A 12,465-nucleotide genomic window follows, 5' to 3' on the forward strand; every position below is an offset into this window, starting at 1 on the left:
TTATTAAATGCGTTTATGGCATATAATTAGTTTAAATGCTGTCTCTCTGGCTGAGATTAGTTGTGTCGGAACTACTCAAGGTGGGTAGTGGCATTTACGTTTTAGATGTCTATGGGCTCCGGTAACCACTGGTGGTAGGACCTCTTGTGAGTCCGCACGGGTAGGTACCACCACCCTGCCTATTTCGGCCGTGAAGCAGTAATGCGTTTTGGTTTGAAGGGTGGGGCAGCCGCTGTCACTATGCTGAGACCTTAGAACTTATCTCAAGGTGGGTGGCGCATTTACGATGTAGATGTCTATGGGCTCCAGTAACCACTTAACACCAGGTGTGGTAGCAATAGATTTTTGTGGTAGCAACAGATGTGGTAGCAATAGATTTTTGTACAGTGGTGGTAGAACAAATATTTCAGTATGCCCTAACTTTCGCCCCAAACAGTAATTGACTCTGTTAACATATTCGGTCATTGCGTCCACGTCTCGGTTTGAATCCCTTTTGATGAAGGTCATGTTTTTGCCGTGGATCACTATTAGCATTCCAATAAATCTGCCTGTCACCCGATTATCTAGCCGTTGCGTAATCTTCATCTTCACCACTGTATTTAGGATTAGACAAAGTCAACGCGTAGCAGACCACGTTCTCACGAAAGTGCTATGCGAAGTCTAAATGTGATGTTATCTTTGCCGGTGTTGAGATCTCAGAGAAATGCATCAATCAATATTTGTAAATACCAGCCTCTAAGACATGGTCGCGAATTATTCCACGAGAGATCAATAACATGATTCAATTATAATAAATTTTAATAAATTTTAATTAAAAATAGTGTAAGAAAAAATGATTTTATTGTAAAAAGGCGTGGGGTGCTTTTCAGGATATTATCAAAATAACCCTTCTACTCATCTAAATCTGTTCATAAAATATTTATAACTACTAATACCATGCACCCTACGCTTTTTTTACAATAAAATAATTTTTTCTAATTCTAATAAACTAATTCAAATTTATTAAAATTTATTTTCTATTTTTTTGTTGGATTTTCTATAAAAGCGTATTATGTTAGTTTTTTTAACTATTTTTCATTTTTTTGTTAAATTTAAATTTTTTGTAATTTTTTTGTTCAATTATTTTAATAATTAATAAGTATACCAAATTTCAATTTAATCCGACGTTCAGTAGGGGGTCAAAATCATGTTCAAAGATTCCGTTACAAACATACATACGTCTGAAGCTAATAACAGCGTATTAAAAAAATGAAAAAGTACTCGTGAGGTATTTACAAGCCCGCATGGCTGGGTAGTTCCTTCTTCCTATTACTGCCTAAACCGCATACCTAGTTCTCTATGTTCCTCTTGGAATGGTCAAAGAACTTATTAGAATAATTCGGAGGTCGGCCGTAAATCTCAAGTTGTGTCCCCGCATCCGAATTCACTCCGTTTGTCATTTAATACCAGGTGAATATTAACTGGAATAAGACACCTTATCTATTGGTGGGCGGGTGTTTTGTGAGGCCATACATGTCCGTATGCAACACCTTGCTTACTTATGCGTTGAAGTAACTAAGGCATTCGAGTTTTAGGGGTGGGTTTGGCGTTGTATTACAGAAATGAGATTTAAAACTCACGTCTCAAGGAAAATAGTGGCATTTCCGTGGTTGATGTCTTTTTTTTATTGCTGGTCACCAGAACTCATAAACCTCTATAACGTAAATGCTACGTAGATATGATTCCTAAGGTCTCATTAACAGTACGACGGCTGCCCTTCAAACCGAAACGCATTACTGCTTCACGGCAGAAACAGGCAGGGTGGTGGTACCTACCCGTGCGGACTCACAAGAGGTCCTACCACCAGTAAATTTATGAAAGCTGACAAAAAGAGGAAGTAATTAACGTACAGCTAGCTCATCAAGATCTACTTAAGGTCAGTAGGTCGTACCGTGCTCGCGGACAATTTCGCCACAACAAACAATGTGCTTGTGTAGCTCATGTCAAAAAGCAATGACATCTGTTTAGTCAATTATGTAAACGGAATTCGTTCTCGGCTCACCGATCAAGCGTAACTATCGAGCTTTGGACGGTAAACGTTGGGCCTTACTGGAGATATGCTACGGTATAATAATAGCGTAGCAAACATGATGGTGTAGATTGGGAGAGGCCTATGTAGAGCAGTGGACGACTGTGGGCTTGGTGTAGATTGAGAGAGGCCTATGTCCAGCAGTGAACGACTGTGGGCTGTTGATAATGATGATGATGAAACATGATGATCCAAGAAAATGTGCGGAGATCTGTGTGCCCCACCGAATGTATTTTTTCCTCTCTATTTATTCGCTGGCAGCCTAAGGACCTATTCTAGTTCGCGCGGACGAGTAGGTGAGCTTACCTGAGAGAATTTGCAACACTAGCCCTACCAAGAGCGGGGTTTCGCAAAATCTATCACCGGATCGGAATCGTGACTCACTGAGAAGATCCGGCGAGAAACTGAGTAGGGCTGTCACCAAATGCACTAACCGTGGATTGAACTGTTCAAAATCCTACGTTAACAGCCCTCATTCCGTACTTTATAAAATTGCGACATATATATGCTCTCGGAGCTGCTGCTGAAGAAAGATGCTACGCGTACCATGGACTGTCACGAGGACTAGTGAATCAATACTCCAAGAATTCCATATTATAAGTCGCCACTCCACCATTTGGTAAAACTGAACTGTTGACCTACACGACGACTTGGGCCTCGAACCAATCTGGAAATACAGGAAGTCAGCGTCAGAACGGTACTTTGATTAGGCTATGCGTCACGATAATCGCCTTATCGTTGCCGCCGCTGACTACTCCCCGAATTCTGATAATGGAGGAGCCAGTCACCGTCGGCGTCCTAGACACGTTCTTACGGATCCATCAGATCCAATTACCTTTGCATTAGACGTCTTCAGCTCTATCAGTAGGAGTAGGCTTAGGAACTCCAGTAACCGTACTCGTCGAACTCGACAAAGAGGTCGACGTGCAACCTAACCTATGCATCAGCCCGCTGAGTTTCTCGCCGGATCTTAGCGGGTCGCGATTCCGATCTGGTAGTAGATTTATTCGCGAAGCAATTGCTCTTGAGTTGTTAGATCTCCTTCGGAGGCGCTCGGGCAGTTTTTAGCAAATCCCACCCCTCCTGGCTGAGCCTTTGCTCGTCCACCTGTCCTGGTGAAACTGGAAAGGCCTCCGGGCCACCAGTAATATTTCAATCATAAAAAAAAAGATTGAACTAGTAAGCTGATGTCCTTGAGCAACGGTAGCATTTCATTTCAGGTGCTCGCATACTCATCCGACAATGTCGATATTAACGACATACTTACGTTATAGCAAAGCGTAGATCATGTAATGTAATGTCATCCTAAAGGCATTGCATTGGAAATTTCAATAGCGTTCTTGTGAGAAATAGCGTTCATACATGCCATATACGATACAAGACTTCCTGAATTCAGATCTAGGAGTTTGATATTCCGCATCAAACTCATTTTCGTATCGCATTCGTAATGATACAATACATAATATATGTTGTTTAGACTATACTGGATCCGAAACAGAGATAATGTTTTTTAAATAGGCACAGGATCTAGTACTCGTACTTAAATTTGGATTGGATTGAGTTGGATTTCTATAAAAGCGTATTTTGTTAGTTTTTTTAATCTATTATTTATTTTTAATTTTTTAGTTGAATTTAAATTTTTTTTATAATTTTTTTCAAATTTTTTTTGATAATGAATTGTCATCGGTCCTTAATAAGTATACCAAATTTCGAGTTAATCCGACGTTTTGAAGGGGGTCAAAATCATATTCAAAGATTCCGTTACATACTAACATACATACGTCCGAAGCTAATAAAAGCGTATTAAAAACAAGACATTAAAAGTTATACATGGCAGATTTCCAGTGGAGGATATGGAAAGTACGTCAATGTAATTTTTTCAACTGTGATCTTTGATTCTCTAAGGTCTGTAATTCATGAAACCTTTTTGCTAATCAATTTGGTGTAAAGTAATTTTTACAACAGTAATTATATTTTTAAGTTCTTTATTTCAGACATAGCTTTCGGTCACTCCTGAAGCAGGAGGAAATTATGGTCGCCGGTGCGCACAGAAATCTGACAGTATATAATGGTGGTGGGCAGAATAAAAACGACTTAAATTACCGACCTTTTGACACAACAGCTCGAAGAAAAGATTGGTCACTATCGCAGAATTATATAAGTACACTTTTTCTTCTGTTTCCTATATTCGACCTTTGTTTCACTCTGGGTGATCGGTTCCTAGTTCATCTGCTAACGAAAATCCAATGTTTATATTATAACCGCTCGAGAGCCGCTAGGGTATGTGGTAAAAACCTCTGCTAACAAGGCAATTACGACGCACAAATTAAACCGGGCCATTGTTGGTGTAATTAACGAAACTCGATATATCCCTCAAAACAGGCAACTCCGATGTGAATTTACATTTTGATTGGATTGAAACGTGATGGTCAGACGTTCAGGGTTGCTATGGCAGCTTAGGATATCTAATTGCGTTTAATTCGTAAACAGGGCTTGTCTGTTTGTCTTCTCTGATGATTTGTAGTCGGCTACCGGTGTCGTGTTAGTTCGATTGAGTGTAATATATCTGGTAAGAAATGCTGAAGACAGACACGAATACTGATCAGTATCTAGGAACGTACCATGTGCAGACGAAAGAAGAAAACCAAGTTTTCTCTGAGAAATTTAACGCCGCGAGTGGCCATTCAGTGGACATATCATTACGGATCCTCCCGATCCATTAACAATGCTTTTAGGTACCTCAAGCATCGGTCACCATCCTTGCCGAACCCATCGCTTGCGATGAAGGACTCGACGAGTAAATTACGTCAAGGAGAAACTGAAATATCCTGTCAAGGCTATCAGCATAGGTAGGAAAAAAAGGGGACAATGATCACTTTTTTCTTTTTTTTTCTAGCTTAGCTGATAGCCTTGAGAGGCTATTTCAGCGTAACCTTAACTAGTAGGTGAGCTCACGGGGCTCAAACCTGACGACGTTGCCAACACGAATCCTAGCAATAGTCTTGCTTCGCAGAATCTACCACCGGATCGGAATCGCGACCCACTGAGAAGATCCGGCGAGAAACTCAGCGGGCTGTGTCTGTGGGTTAATTTACTCGCTTACGACGAAAGGCTCGACGAGAACGATGACAGGTACTTGGGGTACCTAAAAGCACCGTTAGTGGATCGGGAGGATCCGAAATGACGTGACGATCACGATACTTAACAACAATATCGGGAACTCATTAAAAGTGAATGTCGTGATAAGAATCCATTAACTAACAGTATTAGATAGTTTAAAACAATACGATATCAGTGTCCAGCTACAAAATTACCATAGTATACTTTCGGCAGCCCTGACTCATTCGTCTGTACTGCTTCATCAATAAAGTAATTTGTAATGATCGGGGTTTTGTGGCTAAAATGTAAAAAAATATATAAATTTGATAGCTAAACTCAGACTAGTTTTTTTTTTGTTATATGGATGGACGAGCTCACAGCCCACTGGTGTTAAGTGGTTACTGGAGCCCATAGATAGCTACGACGTAAATGCGCCACCCACATTGAGATATAAGTTCTAAGGTCTCAAGTATAGTTACAGCGGCTGCCCCAGCCTTGAAACCGAAACGCATTATTGCTTCACGGCAGAAATAGGTAGGGTGGTGGTACCCTCACAAGAGCTCCTACCACCGGTCCTACCACCAATGCGATGCTCTTTGTGGAGAAATAGTTAGCTGCCGTTTTACGGCCAAACCTCGGTATACTCATCATGTTCTGTCTGTGGCTATTCAGAAGTTGCGGATACTTGACCTCGGGCATCTAGTTACTGCCCTTAAAATCCATCAGCTCATGCTTAGTGGCAATCCTCCTTACGTCGATAATCCTCAAAGGTAATGGTCGTGACCTCTTCTAATAACTTTCTCCTGGATTATCCTGCGACGCTCCTGCCTATCCTCGGGTGTGTGGATAGCAACGAGGACAGAAGTGTTGAAAGTGGAGTATATCTGGTCCGATCAGCGCATTGGACTTTTGCCTCTGGGCCTACAGAAGGGGGTTGTAACATAATTATGATTTTAAAATAACGTGGTCACGAATATTACAATTATTACTTAAAAATATCGGGAACTCATTTCATATAATAAACTTGTAAATATCCCGTTTTGAGTAATAAGTGTTATGGTTGTAATATCTCTATATTATACAATGACATTATTCATTTTGACATTTGACACTAAGCAATAAAGAAATGTCACTCATTTAGTACGATCATTCATTGACAGTTCGGGTGTCATCGTATTCCGATAAATTTCCAAGTTTTCCCGAAGGAAAATAATTTCTCACTACATCTGTAGTCATTTTGTTATGTATTTGGGACGATACGTTGAAAGCAGGTGGACCATCATATCGTCTTGCCTATTTGATTCAGCAAAAAATGAATCATAACGTAATTTCGAATAATTTCGAATCATTTGACGGCCGTCTGGTGTAGTGGTAAGTGACATGGTGACACAAGGGGGTCGCGGGTTCGAATCCCGCCAAGGGAAGATATTTGTATGATAAATATAAATGTCTTTTCCAAGGTTATGGATGGAAAAATGTTACATTTATTTCCGTTATCTGGTACCTGTAACACAAGTTCTTTACGAACTTATAACGGGACCAGTGAACGTGGCGTGATTGTTTATAAAAAAAATAAAAAAAAAATAAAGAAATTAAAAGAAAACTTTCTTTAATGGATTACGGTCCATTTAAATGGTATACTTACTTTATCACTTCTAGAGAAGAGATACTCGAACTTTTCAATTTCATTTCATAAAAGATAAAACCTTTACGATTTCAAACTTTAAAATCGATAACCAACTTCCTTTTGTTCAAGTTAAATTGGATGTAGTTAAGCTAAAGGTAACCAACTATTACAAATATTAATTGTAAATTTAATTTAAGCTTCGCCAAAAGCGTAATTCGTACCTGTGATTTTTTTTATTTTTATGGCTTAGCTCATGGCCCACCTGGTGTTAAGCGGTTACTGGAGCCCATAGACATCTACAACGTAAATGCCGCAACCTACCTTGAGATATAAGTTCTAAGGTCTCATAGTTACAAACTCCTGCCCCACCCTTCAAACCGAAACGCCTTATTGCTTCACGACAGAAATAGGCAGCGTTGTGGTACCTACTCGCGCGGACTCACAAGAAGTCCTACCACCAGTAAACTCACAAGAGGTCCTAGCACCAGTGAATTTGTGTTGAGGGTATTTTGATATTCATTAATAATCAGTGGTCAACGGTACATGGTCGTTTCAATACATAAGGAACTTGGAACGTCTAACGAAACTTGGAAGTCATGGTTAATGGCGCTAAGAAATTTGTATTGGTCATCCATTTACAAAATTCGGCGTGTAACATTAGTAAATTGAAATAAACTCACGGTTATTGTACGTATGATCTTAGTTGAAGCCAGCATTACAGAGTGACGTCCACTTGTCATCATAAAACACGAGTTTTAGAAACTTCAAAACGAACCTACGCGTTTATTTTTGAATAAGAAATCCTCCAAATGAGAACAATACATCGATCGAAGTTGATCTTTTTTTAATTTATTATTATTATAATATCTTAAAATGGTGAAGGGCTTTACAACTCACTTGATCCTAATTGATAAGAGGAGCTCATTCATAGTCATAGCTGCGTGGTTCATTATCGCATGGTTGCTCCGCGGTAGAAATAGGCAGAATGGTGGTACCTATCCATGCGAGATCGCAAGACGCCATACCAACCAAAAAAAAAACAGATACCACGGCATTTTCGGATATATATAAATATTGGTTCCTTTTTAGTGAGTATTGTCCAATTGTTTTAAAGTTATTTCAGTCGGGGCATAGAATATAAATACTACAGGAGTTTATTAATTTTAATGGCTTCTTGTGTTTTTAGCCGTAAATAAATTATATGATTCGTTTTCGATTACGATTACTCGTGCAAATGAGATTATAATTATTTCGAGTGACTTTTCGATCTCACAGCCCACCTGGTGTTAAGTGGTTACTGGAGCCCATAGACATCTACAACGTAAATGCGCCACCCACCTCGAGATATAAGTTCTAAGGTCACAGTATAGTTACAACGGCTACCCCCACCCTTCGAACCGAAACGCATTACTGCTTCACGGCGGAAACAGGTGGGGCGGTGGTACCTCCCCGTGCGGACTCCCAAGAGGTATCTACCACCAGTGATTACGCAAATTATAATTTTTGCGAGTTTGATTTTTATTACACGATGTTATTCCTTCACCGTGGAAGTCAATCGTGAACATTCGTTGAGTACGTATTTCATTAGAAAAATTGGTACCCGTCTGCGGGATTCGAACACCGGTGCATCGCTACATACGAATGCACCGGACGTGTTATCCTTTAGGCCACGACGACTTCAAAAAAGAGACTGAAAAAAAGTTTCGAACCATAAGTGTATAAGTTATCACAAACTAATCGTAAACAAATCCAATTAAGTCTGATTGATTCTAAGCTCGCGCTTTCGACGATTAAAACGAAAAGTTTCCATTAAAAACAAAGACAGACCCACAACAGAACAAAAACAAAAGAATTTTCATTAGCTTTCGAAAGGACACAGGTGAAAGTTTTTGTTTTTAATCGTAAATATTTGAAGTGCTTTAAATGACAACAAAGACGGCTCGACGGGTCCCGGCCTTGTCCAGAATTCTTTAATTTCGGACCCCAAGTCGAAAGTTTCATGTAATTACGTCCGTTGGCGGTGAAAAATGAAGTGGAAAAGTTTTATGACATTATAAAAACGTATCCGTTATAAAAACGTTCGTGGAAAGAACAGTTTGGTCTCCAGAAAACGTCCAACGGTACGTGGTCTTACGAAACTCGCTCCTCAGCTATCCTCCACTGCTGGTCTATACTCTAACTAGTCTGGCCATAAATACTGTTACATTTTTTTTCTTTTTTTCAACTTTTTAATTATTTTGAATTTAGAACACGAACACATATTATTTTAAAAACTTCTTTAGATTTTGCGTCACATATTTTTTCGAGTTCATTATCAAATTAAAATATGGAATTAAAAAATGGAATGGGGTGTTAAAAAAAATAGGATAGCAGTGATCGTCTTGCACAAAGTGGGTATGGAACCGTCGGCCATATTCCAGACACTTCAAAAGCTTGGTATCAGCCGTATGTTCGTATATCGCACTATCAACAGATGTAACAACTCTTCGTCTGTCGAAGACCAGAAAAGATCGGGGCGGTGGTGTGCTGTTAGAGCTACAAAGGCTGATTACAAAAACTAGCCAACATTTGGAAACGGTCAATCTCAGAGGCCAACGTTCAGTGGTGGCTAGTGTGATCTGATTATTAAAATGCTTAGCTTTTTTAAATTATTGCATTTCATTACAGTTTGGTCCAGCACTGAGGTAAACTAGCAGAATTGACATCCTTACTCGACTCAGATTATGTAGATCAGTCTCGTTGAGAGTTTCTAAAACTTTTGTGTATTTCAAAATGCGTTAATGTATAAGAGCATTAGTTACACGCATTCTTTAAAGAAATACATTAAATAAGGTGCTCTGTTGCATTTTCTCGAGTCTAGATTGAGAGCCACTGGATTCTAAATCACTTTAAAGATCTCAGAAGATAAATTCAAGGTCTTCTATCAATACCGAAGGTTTTTCCAACATTAATTAGGGCCGGTCAAGGGTACTTCGGCTTCGAAGGCAGATTTATTTCCAGGCTATCTATCTTAGGTAGTCTAGCTCTAGGTCATCAAGGTCAGAACAAATTTAAAGCTCTATTTGTATTATTTTTAGCTCATGTTGACTAAGACAGCGCTGAAACTGAGCCCTTGTAATTTTAATTCAATTTACGTCTATAATAATCACAAGACTTAACGAGTGTATGGTGTGATGTTTTCCGGCCGTACAGAAATATCATTCAAATTAATATTCATATGTTTCAGTAAATAATCATATTATAGATTTTATAATTTTAAACACGCTGTAGCTCACAGTGATGCCAGTAAGCGATAGCAGTCCATATAGTTTCATGAAAAATAAAAAAATGATGACCTTTATTGTTCAGAATTTGTATGTATATGTATATGCAAGCTTCTCTTGAAAATAGTGTTAGCGCGATTCAGATTAGGTTATATTCCTTCTAAAATACCATTAAAATGGATAGTGGCTTGGATATGTCAGGGGCATATTGTAACTTGGGTAATTACTAGTGGTAGGAACTCTTCTGAGTCCGCACGGGTAGGTACCACCACCCTACCTATTTCTGCCGTGAAGCATTAATGCGTTTCGGTTAGAAGGGTGGGACAGCCGTTGTAACTATACTGAGACCTTAGAATCAGAATCTCAAGGTGGGTGGCGCATTTACGTTGTAAATGTCTATGGGCTCGAGTAACCACTTAACGTCAGGTAGGCTGTGAGCTCGTCCACCAATCTAAGCAATAAAAAAAGCATTCCCAACATCATGTACGGCGGTGACCACTTTACTTCAATTTTGGCATACGCTGTCAGAATATGCACCATTAGGCTTTCTCTTCTTAGTCGCTTGCATTGTTGGCAGAGTGGTCGTGGTCATCAGTTTGGATGGTGGTGCGCTTCACAAGACGTCGCCATTACTCGAGGCCTTTCTTGTAGACTCGCTGACGGGACCATTTAGAGCTGCCTTTATTTGGTGGGTCCATCGTAACGGTGATCTGCGGTGCGGTTTTGTACCCTCAATCATACTGAGAGTCTTAAAAAGCGCTATTGCATCCAGCAATTCAGTTTCTTAATCAAAAAAGAGTGCTCTTGAAGTCGTCGCTGACGGGACTGCTTAAAGCTGTCTATATTTGATGGGTTCATCGTAACGGTGATCTGCTGTGCGGTCTTATACCTTCTTCAATCATGCTGAGAGTCTTAAAAGCGCTATTCATTGTGTAATAAAAATCAAACCCGCAAAATTAATTTGCGTAAATACTGGTGGTAGGACCTCTTGTGATTCCGCACGAGTAGGTACCACCGCCCTGCCTATTTCTGCCGTGAAGCAGTAATGCGTTTCGGTTTGAAGGGTGGGGCAGCCGTTGTAACTATACTGAGACCTTAGAACTTGTATCTTTTTTTTTTTTTTTTTTATTGCTTGGGTGGGTGGACGAGCTCACAGCCCACCTGATGTTAAGTGGTTACTGGAGCCCATAGACATCTACAACGTAAATGCGCCACCCACCTTGAGATATCAAGAGATCCCAAGGTGGGTGGCGCGTCTACTTAACACCAGGTGGGCTGTGAGTCCGTCCACCCATCTAAGCAATAAAAAAAAAAAGAATCCAGCAGCTCAGTGTCTTAATCAGAAAACAGTGCTCATGTACCGTATACTGTACTAGTCCACTATCAGTCATATAGCGAACAATAAATTTTAATTATGAACCCTTCGCACGGTCGGGTAAATTGGGTAGAGAGCGATTTTGTTTGGCGCGCCTCACACTTGGTTAATTGTTCGATGGCAGGACGCACGCCGTCAGTTCACGTTGAGGATTGTTTATTGGAACGAAGTTCCTTACGGCAGGCTTGGAGGAGATAGGGATTTTGCTGCGCGACCGAACTGAAAAAATGTGATAGTAAAAACCGTAAGAAAAAGTCCGTGGAATAAGGCCTTGTTTTCCGCACAGCGATATTTCATTTTTGCTGCGCGACCGAACTGGAAAAAATGTGATAGTAAAAACCGTAAGAAAAAGTCCGTGAAATAAGGCCTTGTTTTCCGCACAGCGATATTTAACCGCGTGATTTTTTTCTCGTAATTTTTATTTTTTTTTTTTTTATTTTGATCTTCATTCTTATCCGGTGTCCCACGACACCACACATCTATTTGTATTTTACAGACTGCGGGCTGTCTTCAGATTCAATCACGTTCAGACAGATATCACACGACCACCCACCACGACTTTATGTGGATTAGGATAGACCCTATAAAAAAATTCTGTTTTGTTGCCAATGAAGTCACAATGATTCTTGTAAATCAAAATAATGATCGATTAAAACTATATTCACGAATAATAATAATTAAATGCTTAAATTTGCATTGCTCTTGAAATTGAATGCCAGAGTTGTGATGACAAAACTAATGCAAGGTAATATTAGTCTCGGTATTTGTGACTTTTTTCCTATGAGGGCACTCGCGTGGCCGGACTCTTGGACTATTTCTGGTTCTGGTTTTTCGGTGGCTTCGAGAAAGAAGATGTATGTGACTACTACTACTACTACTACTACTACTCTCCTTAGGTGATTTCGGCCATGGCGACCACTTCAAACTCTGTTTCTATGTGTGGCTAACATAGCCGATTTTATTCCTAAGCGTCCGTGCACATTGCGGACAGGTGACCACACCGTTATAATAGTTGTAAGAGATAGCACAAGGC

Source organism: Bombyx mori, chromosome 26, assembly GCF_030269925.1.
Source record: "Bombyx mori chromosome 26, ASM3026992v2".
Lineage (NCBI taxonomy): Eukaryota > Metazoa > Arthropoda > Insecta > Lepidoptera > Bombycidae > Bombyx > Bombyx mori.